This window comes from Sapajus apella, unplaced genomic scaffold, assembly GCF_009761245.1.
Source record: "Sapajus apella isolate SASKATOON/1434 unplaced genomic scaffold, GSC_monkey_1.0 scaffold15, whole genome shotgun sequence".
In the NCBI taxonomy this organism is placed as follows: Eukaryota; Metazoa; Chordata; class Mammalia; order Primates; family Cebidae; genus Sapajus; species Sapajus apella.
Window position 1 is genome coordinate 7,938,040 of NW_022436955.1, and position 18,485 is coordinate 7,956,524.

The 18,485-nt window shown below is 37.2% G+C and overlaps 2 long non-coding RNA genes across 2 annotated transcripts in view; one reads left to right on the forward strand and one right to left on the reverse strand.

The window, feature by feature from the left end:
* The window catches only part of LOC116555375, a 13,716-nt gene extending 9,100 nt beyond the window's left edge, over positions 1-4,616 (reverse strand). The window contains exons 1-2 of the long non-coding RNA XR_004270508.1: positions 4,603-4,616; positions 2,616-2,620 (exon numbers count right to left, since the gene is read on the reverse strand). This is a non-coding gene — a long non-coding RNA (uncharacterized LOC116555375). The remainder of the gene's footprint in view (positions 1-2,615; positions 2,621-4,602) is intronic.
* LOC116555376 overlaps positions 1-17,926 on the forward strand; it is a 19,727-nt gene extending 1,801 nt beyond the window's left edge. The window contains exons 2-3 of the long non-coding RNA XR_004270509.1: positions 1,138-1,142; positions 17,916-17,926. This is a non-coding gene — a long non-coding RNA (uncharacterized LOC116555376). The remainder of the gene's footprint in view (positions 1-1,137; positions 1,143-17,915) is intronic.
* Positions 17,927-18,485: the final 559 nt, after the last annotated feature.

Sequence of the window (18,485 nt, forward strand, 5' to 3'; positions counted from 1 at the left end):
CCCTCCCTCCCTCCCTCCCTCCCTCCCTCCCTCCCTCCTTCCTTCCTTCCTTCCTTCCTTCCTTCCTTCCTTCCTTCCTTCCTTCCTTCCCTCCTCTTTCTTCCTTTTTGATGGTCTCACTCTGTCACCCAGGGGGGAGTACAGTGACCTCAACCTCCCAGGTTCAAGCAATCCTCTCACCTCAGCCTCCCAAGTAGGGGGGGCTTCAGGTGTTCACCACCAGGCCCAGCTAATTTTATTTTATTTTTGTAGAGATGGAGTTTTGCCATGTTGTCCAGGCTGATCATGAACCCCTGGCCTCAAGCCATCCTCCAACCTTGGCCTCACAAAGTGCTGGGATTTACAGGCATGAGCCAACATACTTGGCCAGCTTTCTTATTAATGTATCCAGAAAAAATTATTAGTTATCTCCTTTGTAAAGTTTTCTCTGAAGTTCCCAGGCAAAATGAATAAATGTGCCTTCTATGTTTCCATAGCATTTTGCCTGTGATATTACTAAGGAAATTTTATGCTTCATATTATAATATTTTTTTCTATAGTATAGGCTCCCCTCATCCTATCCCTTTAAGATAATCCCGCTCATAATGTTAATTCTCTATGAGTTAGAGCAAGGTCTGACACGCAAACGTGCCAAATAACGGTTTGCTGGATTAATAAAATATGTATATTATTTTTACTAACTTTGCTAAATGTTTATCTGTCTTAATGAAATATGGATGTAATAACTTGTGCTAAAGGAGAATGTCAAAAGTGATTAATAATAATTATTTTATAAGAATATATATTAAAATTAGCAAAAAGTTAAATTTTCACAAAAGGCAGGAATGAATTTCAAAATATATAAAAAGTCTGATAGTATTTGATTTCTATTATTTTTGATTATCTGAGGAAGGTAGAACTAGTTGTCCAGAATATTCTGTCCCATAGTTCAGTGAGGAAGCTTCTTTTGGGTGACATACAACATTCTTCATGTCATAATGTCACATGTTCTCTCCATATATGGGAGCCAAAAAAGCTGATGTCATGAAGGTAAAGAGTAGATTAATGGTCACTAGAGGCCAAGAAGAGTAAAGGTAATAGGGGATGAAAACAAGATGGCTAATAAGTACAAAACTACAGCCAGAGAGAAGGAATAAGTTCTAGTGTTTGACAGTACAATAGACAGACAGTAGTTAACAATGATGTACTGTGTATTTTAGAATAGCTAGAAGAGAATGTTTGGAATGTTCTCAGCACAAATAAATTGAGGTTATTAATATCCTAATTACCTTGATTTGATTATTATATGCATGTATGAAAATATCACATGTACCTCATACATATGTACAATTATTATTTAGCAATAAAAAATAAAATAAAATTTTGCATATGTAAGAAAAATTATCCAGGTTATGAAAAACCAGTGTCATTAGAATTTGCCCCTAAGAGAAATTTGATAATTATTAGAATAATAAGAAAAGTCACTCAGGGGCATGTCTATTTTAGCATATAATAGGGTGAATAAATTCTCCCTTGTTCACGCTACTTCTAGATTTTCTTTTACTTTACACCATCTGTTGGTCTGCATCCTGTGTTGCTTTTTGCATCATTTTGTAAGGCAGAAGCAGAACACCTGCTTCACAGATGGTCCAAGGCTCAATCAGACACCCAGATGCAAAACTGATGAAAAGAGAATTGGCCAAATTTGAGGTGAGTAAAAATATATTGAATGCAATTAACAAATTTTCATGCATACAGAGAATAATGAGGAAAACTTATTAAGGATCTGCAGTTTAATTATTTTTTAGGCTCTGTACAATGAGCTGTCTCTTTTTTTGTGGTTATATAGACTAAATTTCTGGATCACCTCACTTGATCACAACCAGCGAAAATAAATCTTGGAGCAGAGCTGGCAATATATCTATGATGTCAGTGGTGGCCCCTCTGGAATGGGCTGCAGCCCACTGGCTGCAGCAGCGGAGGTGTGGCCAGGGTTAGGTGTTCCAGGTGGGATCCCCACACCCCTGGGCACAGCCATAGCTGCCCAGCTGCTGCCCCAGACCCAGGCATGCGTGTGCTCTTGGAGGCCCAGGAAGCCCCTTGACCCTGCAGGCTTGAAAGTGCTTCTTCTCACTGCCTGGCCTCTCCCCATTCCTTGTGCCCACTCCAGGCGAGAGCAAAGCTGTGGCTGAGCCCAGCTACTGTCACAGTCTAGCAGGTTGTGTGCACATTTAGGGGCAGTGCTGACCCATCAGCTTCCTGCCATCTCGGTTCCCTCAGGACTTTGGGTGCTGATGAGCATGGGAGAAAAGCTGAGCAGGGGCTTCATGACAGCTCTTCCAGGGCCCTCAGGTGCCCATTGGCATAAAGAGCCTGAGCGTCATGAACAACATGTTGATGGCAGAGGGAGACAGGTTCCTGGGCAGAAAGGGGCAGTTCACTGGAGAAATCCCACCTTCAAGCCGGGGACAACCTGAAGCCTGAAGGCCAAGCTGTCAGTTCCAGGTGGAGTCCACAACCTGGAGTAAGAATTTATGGTGCTTTTTCTGGGCCTTCCCATGGCTGCCCATGGACTAATCAGCATGCACTTCCTCCCTTCTGAGCCCATAAAATCTCCCAGACTCAGCCAGACTCACACAGACTTTGGGATCACCTGCCTACAGAAAGGAGCTAAACACTGCAAGTCTCTTCTCAAGAGTGAGCTGGGCACTCATCAAGAGGACCTGCCTGCAGAAAGGAGTTCCTACTTCGGGTCTCCTGAGAACTGCTCTGTCATTCAGTAATGCTCTTCTCAGCCTTGTTTACCCTCCAGTTGTCCATGTACCTCATTCTTTTGGACATGAAACAAGAACTTGGGACCTGCTGAACGGGAGAATTGAAAGAACTGTAACAGAAACAGGATTGAAACACATCCACTCTTTTCCATGCTGCAAGCAATGAGAAGGAGAGAAGAGCTGTAGCCCTTTGGGGACCCCAGATCTAGGGGCTCCCTGAGCCAGGGTTGTGATTACCCTTTTGGGGCTCTGCGGTTTTTGGCATCTCCAAGCTTCTAGGTGTCACTTTGTTCCCATTGTCCAGACATGGATGCCTGTAACAGAAGCTGCGTGCAGTGCATCTGGTCCAGCTGCAGCCTCACATGGAGCCGGCACCTGTGTCAGCACCTGGAGCTGCCTGCCCACTGCAGCAGCTGGCATGCCTGGCTGTGTGGAGTGGTTGGACCCTGCACTTGCTTGCCCACACACCTCTTACCTCTTTGTGCCTGACCTGCCCTTGGCAGATATGGGATCCAGGCTGGTAGCATGAACCAAATGCAGCCTGCCAGGACAAGTGGGCAGAATGAGCTCAACAGGTGCAAGCAATACTCAGGCAGAAGGTATCACTGACACAGAGGTTTCCAGCTGATGAAGTGACACCCCAAGAATCTTGTGACATTGATTACTAAATAAATAGTATTGCATAGTTTCTTCATTTGATATGCGTGATTATAGATCTTCCAGGACAAATACATGATACAGTCTGCATTATTGATGTTTTATAGACCCTGGTAGACATCACTGATCAATGACAGCCCTCTGGACAGCCACTACCAATCAATCAGAATGTGTATTTACATTAAAAGCTATTTATCTTCATGTAGTTATTTTTATACACATGTCATATATTTCTTTGTCTACATCTGTCTATCTCAAACAAATTGGGAAAATACTGACACTCATTTTTCTCATCTTCCTTCAGATGTATCCTATTCATAAAGATTTTCTTTGGTGAAACTATAAAGAAGTCCCACTCTCCAGGAATTATCAAATATGCCACCTGTTCAAATGTAAATTTATCACATTTGAAATTATTATGGTTATGTTTATTTCCTTGCTTTTTTTTTTTGATATCTCAAATGAAAATGTAAGTGGGGTTGGATGCAGCAAACCACCATGGCACGTGTATACCTATATAACAAACCTGCACTTTCTGCACATGTACTGTAAAACTTAAAGTATAATTTTAAAAATCGGGGGAAAAAATGTACGTTCTAAGAAAGTCAGAAGTGGTCTGCCTAAACTTTTCTGTATTCCCAATACAGACAAAAGTGTTTAATAACTAGTGGTCACTCAATAAACGTTTGTTCAGTGTAAGCAGTAAACTTTATAAGAAAAGATCCAAGAGCAGGAACAAAAATGAGAGGTGTCTAATTTGTACATATTAGTTCTTTTTATCTGGAGAAAACTTTGTTCAAAATAAATATAATGTGAACCATATATGCACATTTTAAATTTCTAGTAGACCCACCAAAAAATTGAAAAGCAGGTAAAATGGATTTTAAGAATATATCTAGCTTAATATAATATATAAGTAGTATTATTTTATTATGGTATTGATAAAATAATTAATGAGATATTTTCTTATTTTTTGAACTAAGCTACTGAAATCTGGTGTGTGTGTGATACTCACAGCTCATTTTAATGTGAACTAGTCACATTTCAAATGCTTTGTAGCCATAGATGGCTAGTGTCTGCTGTATTGGACACTGTGGATCTAGAATATAGTTTGTGTGGGAGTTTCATGAAAAATGAGCCCAAATGGTAGGGCCATAATTCAGTAAGCATGGCATGGTGAGATATGTAAAACAAATTAACAAAAAGAAGGAGGTGATTATCATTGTGTTCAAGGAAAAGTAACATAATGTATGTTGAAGTTAGAAGATGGCAAGAAAAATTTGGAATTTGGTTGCCATAAAAAAAGTAAGAAATAATAAATATTTGAATTTAAGCAGTGACATAGACTGGGAAGGGTGGGGTAGATAAATCAGATTTAGTAAATATTTGCAAGTAGACATTTATTCAATGCAACTTCACAAAAATCTTCCTATTTTACACCAATAAATATTTCCAGGTTTCATTTAGAGTGATTTGCTGTGATAATAACAGTTAAGAATTATGAATCTTTTCACTCATAAAAGAAATCTTTTTACACCTTTACATTACACTCAGCTGACAGCAAACCTGTCAAAAAGCAAATTGATGGATGAAATATGAACATAACATTTAAAAACACTGAACCTCTTTATATAAAACTTGGTTGGAGGCTTAAAGTAGAAGTATCTTTTGAGGCTACATCTTTGTATTCAACGAAAGATAGAAGAGGCTTCGTGTAAGGGGTGTGCCATCCAAATACTGCCCCATCATTTCTGCTCATACAAAGGCAACAGTCCTTAAAGCCTGACTCAGACCTTGTTTCATCCATGAGTATATAAGACTTTTGTGGGCCTATAATGTACCAGACATTGAGTTAGTTCCCATAAGTGAAATACCTCACTTGACCTACGCTCTCTTGGAGATCCCAACTCTTCTCCAGCTCATTGCATTATCTAAAGGATGTGGGAGGGTTTACTCTCTTCTTTCACTCTATTCCTTTTGGCTAAAGGAAAATACATTAGTTCATGTTTGCCAGAGGATTAATAGATACCAGTGTACATGTAAAATACTTAATATGTATTATTTTATTCTTTCTTGTTGTTGTTTGTTTGTTTCCTTTGAGGCAGGGTCTTGCTCTGTCACCCAGACTGGAGTGCAATGGTATAAGCTCCACTTACTGCAGGCTCCTTCTCTTGGGTTCAAGTGATTATGGACCTCAGCCTCCTGAGTAGCTGGGACTACAGATATGCAGCACTACACCCAGCTAATTTTTATAGTTTTAGTACAGACAGGATTTCACCATATTGGCCAGGTTGGTCTTGAGCTCCTGACCTCAAGTGATCGGCTCACCTTGGCTTCTCAAAGTGCTGGAATTACAGGTGTGATCTACTGCACCCAGCTGTTTGTAACAACTCTGTAATGTAAGCACTATTATTACCCAAATTTTCCAAATAGGAAACTGAGACTTAGACATGTTAAGAAGCTTTCCAAAGTCATAAATAAAGTGAAGAATAGATAAGAACAACATTGGTCTGAAATTTAAAAACAACCATATCAAATATTTTTTTTACCTCAAAAACATTTATTCTATTATTAAACCAACTTAAGGGCAACAGCAATGAGAGTTGCAAAAAGGAGACTGTCCACATGTTAGATAGTCCTGAAAAATTAAAGAAAATGAGAGCTGAGATGATTTGTTTCAGTTGCATTTCCGGGAGAGGCCAACTTTGTTAACTTCTGAAGCAATATTTCAGATGAGGAAAGGGGAAGAGAATGGTAAGTCATTGTTATGCAGATTGCGATAGAGTGAGGAGTTCTGTAGGTAATGCATTCCCCAGGGGAAATTCTAAAACCTCCTCCTCCACCTCATTTCAGTTCTGTAATCTGACTTCTTTGGGAAGTCACTGAAGGAGATGTGAGTAATATAATTGTTATAATTACTCTCCAACTTGAGCCTGATCTACTAGACAGTCGTAGACACTCAGAGTTAACAGTGACTTTATAAGCATGTAATTCAGCATCCTACCATAAACCTTTAATTTTCTCTGATATCTTTGGACAAAGCATACAATTTGATGACCTGAGATTAAATGTTAGTCCCTTTAGTTTATTTTAATTGTTAAATGAATGCAAAAATATAATTGTTAAAATGAATGCAATCTGTTAGTGCTGCTCTGAAATTAGAATAAAGACATGATACATATGTGTATTTATATAGAGAGTTACATATTTTACTTTTCATATAATATGCAGTGACTTGACAATATGGTACATGATTTTTTTTTCTTCTTCTGCACCCTAAGGAGTCCTAATAACCATCTATCTACTCATAAAACAACTCTTTGGCTTTCAGACATCATGGCTGTTATGCCTAACTCTCAGACTTGCTAAAAATAGTTTGAAATTCTTATGAGAAAGAAAGAAAAAAAGAAAGAAAGAAAAACTTCTATCCACTGATAAGATGTTTCTTCTGTGAAGCAGAGAGACTCTCAAATCTTATGGCACCACTGAAGTGTTAAAAGTATAATTTCTCATGTCCTTAATTCACCCCCAACTCGAAGTATGTTTTCTCTCTCAAATCATTCAGAGTAATTTTTGTTACCAATTCAGCAGATGCTCTCAATTTCAGATTCATTTTTTCCATCTAATTGTTTCTCTTTTTGTTTAACAGCTTTATTGAGGCATAATTGATATATAAAGAATAAAACATATTTAATATGTACAATTTGATGAGTTTGGGCATATACAACCACTCATGATACCATTACTACAATCAGGGTAATAGACATACTTCCCAAAGTTTTCTCATGTCTTTGTGTATGTGTGTGTGTGTGTTGTGTGTGTGCGTGCGTAATTGGAGCACCTAACATGAGACTTGCCCTTTTAATCATTTCTTATTGGCCATTTGCTTTCTGTTTATCAGTGTATTGAGTGGTAATTGAGCAGGCCTGTTCTTAGTATGAACCATCACCTCCCTCACTGAAGGTACTGGGCTTCAATTAAAACAAAGAAAATGCAGTGCAGTATGTAAGGGGCAGTCAAAAACGTGTTGTCCAGGCTAACAAGCAATTTTTACTGCTGAGGTTGCAATGGTCTGAATTCATATGTTGAAATCATAACCCCAAGACAATAGTATTAGAAAATGGGGCCTTTAGGAGGTGAGTAGGGCAAAAGTCCTCATGAATGAGATTAGTGCCCTTATAAAAGGAATCCTAGAGAGTTCTCTTCCCACTTTCCCAAAGTGAAATCATAGTGAAAATTTATAAATCTATGAACCAGGAGAGACGATTTCATCAGACAGAATTGGCTGGTGCCTTGATCTTTGACTTCCCAGTTTCCAGAGCGATGAGAAATAAATTTTCTTTGTTTATAAGATACTAATGTATGCTTTTTTTTTGTTATAACAACTTGAACAAGCTAAAATAGAAATTTTGCCCTGAGAAATGGGGGTGCTGCCATCATAAATACCTAAAAACGTGGAAGCAGCTTTACAACCGGGGAATGGGCAGAGATTGGAAGAGTTTTGGGGTGTATGCTGGAAAAAGCCTACACTGCCATAAATGAACCTGTAAGAGTATTTCTGGTGAGAGACAAGAAAAAAAAGAGGAGCACTGTAGACAGAGCCTCAGTCTTCTTAGAGAGTACTTAAGTAGTCCTGAACAGAATGTTGGTAGAAATATGGATGGCTAAGGCCAATCTAATGAAATCTCAGACAGAAATAAAGAACATGTTATTGGACAACGGAAGAAACACAATCCTTATTATAAAATGACAAAAATATGGCTGAATTGCGATTGTATTCTGGTGTTTAGAGGAAGGTAGAACTTGCAAGCAACAAAAATTAGATATTTGATTGAGTCAGTTTTAAGCAAAGTGTTGAAGGAGTGTCCTGCTTTTACTTGACTGCTCCTCACAAAATCTGAGGAGAGATGACTTAAAGACAGAATCATTTATTAATCAATTTAAAGGGGCTGGGTGCGGTGGCTCATGCCTATAATAATCCCAGCACTCTGAGAGGCCGAGGCAGTTGAATCACCTGAGGTCAGTAGTTCAAGACCAGCTGGCCAACATGGCAAAACTCCATCTCTACTAAAAAATACAAAAAGTAGCAGGGCGTGGTGGCACACACCTATAATACCAGTGACTCAGGGGGCTGAGGCTGGAGAATCACTTGAACCCGAGAGGCGGAAGTTACAGTGAGCCAAGATCGAGATAGTGAAAATTTATAAATCTATGAACCAGGAGAGACGATTTCATCAGACAGAAATCAGCCACTTCACTCCAGCCTGGGTGAGGGACAGACTCTGGGGGACTTCATATTGCTACCCCATCATTAACTGGTTTCCTAAATGTCTTCTAGCTCCAGTTACTTCATGTACATGAAATGTTAACTATGATACCCACTTCTCAGGCTTATTGTGAGATTCAAAAGGAATACACATATAACCTTTTAAAACTGCAATTTGGCATATCATCCTAAATATTATCTGCTATCATTTTCATAGCTTTCTGAATTAGATAAAAATATTTGATATGCATAGGTTCAGAAGATATTCCATGACATAAAATTTAAGGGATATGGTATAAGAAAGAATAGTCATCCTGAATGCAGCAGTTCCTGTTATGCCAATTTCATGTCACTTAAAATATGCATTGTAATTTTTATTGGCATGTCTAAGTAAAATTGACATTTAGAAAAGCCACAGTGACTTGACACATTGATTTAGATCAACTCTAAGTAAATTCTGGTATTGGCGGGGGCATTTTAACCATTGGTAATAGTTTGGCCATGTAAAAAGGACTCACTTTTATGAGTAAGAATTTACTTATATGAAGCTCAGGTAGGGATCAAACAGAAGCTAATACGTGAAGCAAAGGCAAGAAAATTGGCAAATGCAGATATCACTCCTCTAATTCTCCCATAGCCAAAACTAATGTATGTGTATTCATATAAAGTGACCAGAGCTATTATTACATGCTGGTTGGTTATATGAATTGTGATACGAATGGAATTCGAAAACACTAGTCATGATTGTTAGCAAAACAGTTTCACAAAAATCAGTTAGCCTTTGCACTGTAAGACATTACAAACTAGCACATTATTTCTGCCTCACAATCCATTTATTTCCCAAGCCTATATAAAATAATTACAATATACAATGAAAGAAACCATATTCCTTAGGAAAAAATCTAGAACTGTCTCCGGAAACTTTCCAAGGTCAGGATTATGAGATAGCAAATTCATGATTCTCTGAATCATTACTCGTGTTTTTTTCTAACTTGAACTTACTCAGATTTATGCTCATTTTACCATTAACATTAAAAAAGACAGGCCTATATACACTCTGATTTATAGGACTTGCATTTTTACCCAGTATGAATACATATCCTTACATGTGAAACCTGAAAAATTAGCAATACTTCTTAAAGTATGCTAAAAAGTATAAAAGATTATTTTTCAAGGTTGTATTTGAGTTACTCTTCTCTACCACAATAGAAATATTTTAATACAACTTATGATGACTCCTTATATTTTCTCTGTGTTTTAGTTTTCCTAAAATGCCTTTATCAAATCTGCAGTGAAACTGATGATATATAGAACCTCTCTCTTTCTCTCCTTCTCTCCCTGTCCTTTCTTTCTCTTTCATAGACAATGACTATTCTTTCTCGGGGCAATTTCTATTTGGCAATAAATTCAGAGACATTTCCAAAGTCAAGAAAGAATGAGGGGAGCTGAGGATTACAAAGTTATAAAATGCAAGTTGTCTTGTTAAAGCATAAAATGATTGCAGGAAATGTCACTCCAGGGGAACAGTGTCTTGCCACTGATTTTCACTAATGGAAACATTTGATCGACTCCAAGGAGAATGTTGCTTCATGATTACTAGGGCAGTGCCATTATTCAAAATTTCAGTCTGATTTTAGCACTAAGGATGCAGTTTTAATGTCCAATGATACTGAGTTCTTTTCAGCAATGAATGGCTCTTAAGATTCAGGAGTATTGGTTAGAAAGAACCCTACTCTTAAAGTTTAGATGGCAGAATATGAATTGTAAATTTTTTTTGAACTTGAAACAGTGATTTAACTTTTCTGAGCTTTTCAAGATTGTGTAGTTCTTTCCCATTGACCCAGCTAGATATTCTAGGTGTCATCTGTCCAACAATTATTCATTGTTGGTTTATTGATTGATTCATTCAGCAAGTATTTGTGTAGTGCTTTCCATTATATAAATGAAAGCACAGCAGCTGTACAAAAGTTTTACTACTGACTTTAAGATTTAGTTTAACTGATGGATCATAAAATTAGCTTCAACATGCTGCCAAATAACTCTTCATTTTAACCCTAAAGTAGATACTCGAGCTCAAGTAGAAAGACATCTTGTTCTTTGCTAAGATTATAGATTTACACTTCATTAGAATATGAGCCTCCTTCTAATAGTTTATAGATATTTCTCCTTTTCAAAAGTATATTTTGTGTTACCAATTCTATGGTATTTGTTAGCGCTTTAATAAAAACTATGTCCCACTTTCGATTGAAAGCATCTTACCTTATTTCTTTGGCACACTGATATTCATTCATTTCCCAGCATTTCCTTTAATTCACCAAGTAAAAAGTGCTGTGCAAAGTGCTCAGGAGCAGTATGATATGTCTGACCTGATCTCTTATTTTCTTTTATTCTATAAGCAAGTACTGAGCACCTAGTATATTTTATTCTGCTCCTCGAGAGACACAGGCTACATGAGATAAAGTCTACATATTTAGAATCGAACAGTATTAAAAGAGGAGCTAAGATGTTAAGGCCAATTACCATGAATACAAGGAAGTTTGTGCTTATAGCCATTTATAACAGGGGAGCACAAGAAGTAAAGGCAATTATTTCAAAAAAAATTTTTTTAATTTATCATAAAATTATTTATGTATTTATTTGACATACCTCACACATTTTAGTCAAATGTAGCTAAATAGTTGAACATTTATGCAATGAAACAGTATTCTGTGTTTCTAAATATGGCCTGTCCTATAATAGTCTAATAATAATATTCTCTAACATAATTACATTATATTAGGATATATAATATATTCTAAATAATAATAATATATTCTAAACTAAATAACAGTGCCAATATATAAATTAAAGAAATGGGCATATTTACTGTCAGCTTAGAAAAATATATATACAGCTTTATTGTTCAATTACCGCAGGAAAACGACCTCAGAATTATTTTATGTCTTTAAATTAAATTTTTTTGGGCTATAATAAACTACATAGTGACTTAAAGGAATGGAATAGAGGATGTCTTTGTTTGTTTTCATATACTGGACATTAAAGAAATTTGCAAAAATAGCCCCAGTGCATCCCACATGTATTTGCAGAGTTCAGGCTCTTTTTCATTTATTTTAAAATGTTGCTTTGAAATCATCGTTAACATTTTTTGAACACTCGTCCTATACAGAGCTCCCTTTTAAGGTTCCAGCTCATTTAATCCTGACAATCATCACATAAGTCTTTTTTTTTTTTTTTTTTTTTTTTTCAGATGAGAAATCTGAGTTATGAGAAGGTTAAGCAAATTCCACAAACCAGAATTCCGCTGAATTTCACAGTCTGAGACATTTCTTCCCTGGCAGAGGAGTCACAAGATAGTAAGTTGTAGAGGAATTATAAGCCTAAATTTTTAACCAGCTGAAGCTATTGTGCATGTGAAAATTGAACCAACTACTTTGTAGCCAGATCAGCATATTTCACAGTTACCTCTTTTTTGCTTTCTCTGCAGAATTCCACACATGGTTCTGCTTAATGTTAAGCTAAGCATGGAAACCTGGTTTAATTGTAACTAAAGTGGCACTTTTTCCCCCTGTTACTGCTACTACAGGAAGAAGTGACTTTATGTTAACTGAACTGCACTGCTTATATTAGTGTATTATACCTGAATGTTACAAAGTTCTTAAGAAATTAACAGTGTAAGTCCTGTTCTTTGACTTATACTGGAATAGGGTAGCTGGTGGATTGTACTACAATTAAGCTAGTGAAAAAATGAGATTCAGAACAAAATATGCCTAACCATTTTCTCCTTAATTGAACTATACCATCTAATGTTGTTTATTTTATTGTATCATTCTAATTAAAATCAAAGATGCTACCACTACCACACATAGTCCTTTTAGGTAAGTTTTTATAATATAGTTAGCATGTCATCATATTTAATATTTCTTAGAAATGTGCTTGGTAGAAAAATGGCCACATTTGTGGAAATCATTTTATTTTTCTTTGTTCTAATTTGCTGTTAGATAGTTTTCCATCAGCAGTTAATACTGTTTTAAGCTTGAGCGAAGGCATTAAAACCGTTATTTGGAATCTTACTTGAGGATATGAGTACTAAAAACACTTTTGGGCAGGCGTCATCCATTTAAGAAAATGCAATATCAGGTATTCCTCTGAAGCTATTTTTTAAAAATACTGAAAATATTTAAAAGTTGGATGATGACTAAGAATATTGCCTGCATGAGAATAACCTTGGTACTATAAAGTGAAACTAAGTGAATCCAAATAACTTAGTGAATATTTGGATTTCATGTACTAATTTTCTGCTTTTAAAATGTCCATATTGAAATTATCCAAAGCTGAAAAGAGGACAACTGCATGAGCTAAGAAGAGTTATCTGCCTATCTACCAACATGCGCATGCGACTTTATATATGGAAAATCTATTACTAAAAGTATATCGTCAGTTTTATCATCTCTATCATTCTACTATTATACATTGCTAGTTGGGACATTAAAGAAGTTTGATTAATCATATTCCTCAGTTTTCTTTCTTTCTTTTTTTGTTGTTGAGGGGAGACAGAGCCTTGCTCTGTCACCTAGGCTGGAGTACAGTGGCACAGTCACAGCTCACTGCGGCCTGGAACTCCCAGGCTCAAATGATGCTCTTGCCTCAGCCTTCTGAGGAGCTGGAACTACAGGCCCCTCTCACCACACTCAGTTAGGTTTGTTTGTTTGTTTGTTTGTTTGTTTTGTTTTGTTTTAGTTATTTGTAGAGAATGGTTCTCCATGTGTTCCGCAAGCTGGACTCAAACTCCTGGGCTCAAGTGATCCTCCCACCTCGTCTTCCCAAAGTGCTGGGATTACATGCATGAGCCATCATGCCCAGCTATAGTCTTCCGTTTTCACCAGGCTAAAGGTTATGTTGTTTCAAAAGACAAAATAATCTATAAATAGGAAACAAAATAATTTGTCTGATACTAAACAAAGTTCCCCTATACAGAGATGAGACCCTCTGTCCCTAACTCCCTATATTTAGGGAAGGAAAGAAGGGATTGTAAACTTTGAGTAGATACCAAGATCATGCACGTGAGAAAAATATTATATCACTGAATCCTGTATGCTGGATGATGCTGCCTCCTCTTGGAGACTTCTTCCCATGCCAAACCATGTATTCTGCTTTTCTTCTCCTACATCATGGCAGTCTCTGAGATATTTTCCTGAGAACTCACCTCACTTAATTTGTCCAATCTTATCATTGTATCTGTCGTGTTCAGATTTGGCTTTTTGTTAGCTCTGGCTACCACTGATTTGCTTGACAGATGAGAATGTACTGATTATCTGCACATTCTTTATGAAGGCAACAGATGAAGAAGATTTATATCTATGATTGATTATTGGCAATGGTCATTTGGTGCTGGCAGCCAATTGAGCTATAGATTTTTGTATTTCCCTCTTGTAATGTGTGTGTATCAGTGTAACATGTATACACAACATTTGCACTAACATAATCTATGATAAATATCTCCTTCCAGTTTTCAGGAAATATTTTTGAGAGTGGGACATGGATATAATAGGATGAGTTAATCGTGCTCAGTAGTTCTCAGCACAGTCTTCATTAGACGGTGCAGTCTTCCTCCCCTGCTCGACTGATTTCCTTTTCTAATCCTTTTTCACACACATCCTCTAATCCTCTCATGAACAATGATTCCAAAATGTTGGTGTATATATTTTTCTTGTTATGTATAAATACTAAACTTTTTGTTTGTGTACATGCCTTTTTATTTACATAAGTTGTATTATACAATAGATTTCACCTGATTTTTAAGAATTTTCTTGCACTATGGTTTTAAGATCTATTCATATTATGATGTGAACCTCTGTTACATTTTTCCCGGTAAACTTTTTAATGATAACCATCTAAGTATTTATTAATCCTATTGACCATCAAAATATCTTATGGAAATTTTTGCTTATTGCTTTCATTTTCTAGTAAGACATATATACCAGAGGCCCATCCCAGAAAACTCTCATTTGGAGATCTAGAGTACCAGCAAGATCTAAGCCTTTGTAATACTGGGGTTCAATCAAGATTAAGAACCAAAAGTAGGTTCCAGCTCTACACAATTCCTTATATTTCAACTCATACCCTTTATGTTATAAATCCCAACAATTCAATTACACCTGCTTTCTTGAAGAGTATCAGTGTCTAGTTAATGCTAATGTTTTAAAATAATAGGTTCACCAAAACCCTCTGTAGGATCTGATATTAATTTGTGACTCCTCCCACTTAAAAGGTTACCTTAGTTTGCCTCTTTGCTTTCTCCAGTGCCTGTGACATAGACTTGGACACAAGCAGTGATTTTTGTTGCCGTTTTTTGTTTTTAAAATTTTATCTCAGGTTGGCTGGGCACAGTGGCTCACGCCTGTAATCCCAGCGTTTTGGGAGGCCAAGGTGGGCAGATCACTTGATGTCAGTAGTTTGAGGCCAGCCTGGACAACATGGTGAAACTGTCTCTACTAAACATATGAAAATTAGCCAGGAGTGGTGGTGGGTACATGTAATCACAGCTACTCAGGAAGCTGAGGCAGTTACTTGGGAGTGGAGGTTACAGTGAGCCAAGATGACGTCACTGCACTCCAGCCTGGGCAACAGAGCGAGACTCTGTCACAAAAACAAAAAACAAAAACAACACTAAAGAAATAGAGTGAAGAAACAGAAAGTGATCAATGGAAGGAAGAAAGCAAGTAAAGTTTACATTATTGAAGTATTTACCATCATGGACAACTGTGACTCAATCCTGTTGTTGACCTATGGAACTATGTAAAGCATTCCACAAAAATGTTCTACCAAATGATCAGATGTGGGCATTTATTCAATATGTTCTGCAGCTCTTTGGTTGAGGATTACCCCCTACTCCCACCGCAGGTGTTAAATGAGCTCCCCTTCTCCTGCTGTCAGGCTGTGCCTATGTTATTAGATGAGCAATTGCTTGACATTGGAAAAAGCCTAAAAGCTGCCACAGGGTTCCTTGAGATGGGATGCTGGAAGTTTGCAAAGTGCTGTCCCCAATGGCTTTGCTGAAACTAGGGGGGCCAAGGGAATGTATTCTGGATATCAAGTAGTGTCTGCTTCCAATGACTTTCTCTTACTATCCTATTCTTTGTTTTTTTCCTTCCTGCGTGGAAATAAAAGTATGTTTGCATACTGTGTAAAAATCTAACAATAGGTAAGACAAAATCCTTTCCCATTCATAACCCCTTGATTTAATGGGAAAGACTGATCATTCAATCCAAAATGGTAGTGGAGAAGATATGCAGATGGAACAATTGAGACTTTTTTTGCCAAGTCACCTTGGGAAAGTCAGAGAATGCTAAGTGGGAAGAGCTAATCCCTGAGATTCATCTTTTTTTTTTAACAGATAAAATTAATTTTAATATTAAACACAATATGTTCAAAATATCATGATTTCTTGTAAGCAATATAAATAATTAGTATAATATTTTACATTCTTTTTTCATGGCAAGGGCTTTGAAACCCTGCAGATAGTTAATATTCATAGCACATGGCAATTGGAATAGCCACATTTCAATTGCTCAAAAGTCACATGTGCTCCGTGGCTAGTTCTGGTGTGATTCCCCGAGTGCCACACTCTTCATGATTCCCAGTCATTCTAGAGATGCCTGCTTCAGGAATCTGAGCCAGTAAGGACAAAGGGACTCTGGAGGATCACTAGGAACAAAGTGTGTGGGCCAATGAGGCAGGAGCAGCAAGCAAGGGCATGTCAGCCTGACCCCAGTCAAGGAAACACCTCCAAGTCAGCACAGAAGCTCATCTGCTCCGTCAGAAGCTCTCCTGTCTAAATGAGATTCATCTTAAGAGATTCATCTTAAATAATGTTTACAAGAAAGTCCATGACAGAAGACAACCTGTCTCATAATCATGCACTCCGATTATTTTTCTTCCATCTGCTTGCAGAAATAAATTATTCTGTTCTTGGCCTTCTCTCTTTACACATATTCTCATTGTCATTATGTATAATTTACCTTCTTTATTTGCCTGATTATTTGATTAATGTTTGGCTCCACAACTGACCAGAGGCCATTAGAACAGATATATCTGTTTCCATTTATCTTCCTTGAATCCCAAGCCCTAACACAGTGCCTGACATACAGATAAATAAACAGATGAAATGATAGAATCCCAAGACTGAGATTTAAGAGTCCAATGCTTTAGCAATCCCTTTACTATGAACTTAATGTATGACTTTAGGAAGGTAATTTTTCTTTCACGGGCCTCAGTTTTCACAGTTGGTTATTTTATTTAGAGTCCTAAAGTGGATCTCCTATTGAGTCTTTTATGACTCTAAATACCATGAAGGTAACTTTGGCATTTTTGTTTTTAAATAAGTCTATAATGGCCATTCTTTGTCGAGGCATTTGCCTTGGAAATGAATCAACCATCTTTACATACCATAGCATTTACTTCCACAGACTGTAGCTCACATCTACACAGTTCCGAAACCTTACCCATTTTACACTCCACATATACTGCACTTCTATATAGTCTTATTCTAGAAAGAGAAGTGTTTATTATTTGAATATCAAACAACATAGAAACAAGGGTGCTTCCATTTGAAAAATCTTCTTGGTCCTATGGTCTCAAATATTCACCAAGTAGATCTGTAACCAGGGAATATTTAAAGCCAGTATATATTTTGTTCTCTATTTTTAAAAAGAGTGTTTTTTTTTTTTCCCAAATGAAGCATGTGGAATTGCTATGTTAATATGAATCAGGTAATGCCAGAGTTGAGATGTAGTGTCTGGTCAGCCCCCATTATCTGGAAGATCCATCAAGTCTCAGATGTTTCACTAGGTCACCAAAATCTTTGGAGAGTAGGGGCAAAAATAGATCTGGTAAATTCACTGTGAAACATGGTTCCATGGACAATCATAACACGTTTCTAAAAGCAGAATGAATCCTCATTGGTAGAAAGTCACAAGATGATGGCCCAAATAGTCTTATTTCATGCATCCAAGCCTCTTGTTACCCTCTTGTGTACCCAGTTACAAAGTCAGGAGAGAGGTCACACATTCATAATGAACATGCATCCTCATATATAGAAGGGAACACATGACCCTACTGGATATGCATCTGCAACTGCACAGAATACACTCTGAGAAAGACTATCTAGTGAGCTAAACATTCCCTTCAAACTTTCTGAGTTGTCAGCAGAACACAACGTCCCATGCTGAAAATTATGCCAGCCTTTCCCCCCAGAAATCACTCCATAAAAATTTAACTCTGCACCATTTCAAATTCATCTGAGAAAAAGAGAGATAAAATATCCTTAAATCAAAGAGATTTATGTATTCCAATAAAGCTGCAAGATTTTGTTTTGATAGCAATAATGCAAAAGCCCACAAATTAAATGCTCTTGAGGAATGATTATGGCTACAGGAGTTATTTTGTTTTTATCAGGATTGAATCGCTGTGTAACTTGTCTGTTACAGTTGTACAGATTGCAGTTGTATTGAGAAGTGGCTTATGAGAAATGGTGTTGAATGAGAAGGAAAGTATAATTTACTTTTAATTTGATTTCATTTGGTAAACCTGACTTTACAGCTTGCGCTGTACTTCTGTATTATTCACCAGCCATGATACAAAGTAACCTGCAACCAGGGACATCAGTTATGACCCCCCGCCTGCCCACCCAATGAAGATTGCTGTCATCAGAAGGAATGCCATGCTCTCTGCCCGTGTGTCAGTGATGAGTAAATTTAAAATTGCCTATGACCTCAAAGGGAGTTTCTGCTTCTTCTCACTCCCTGTTGCCA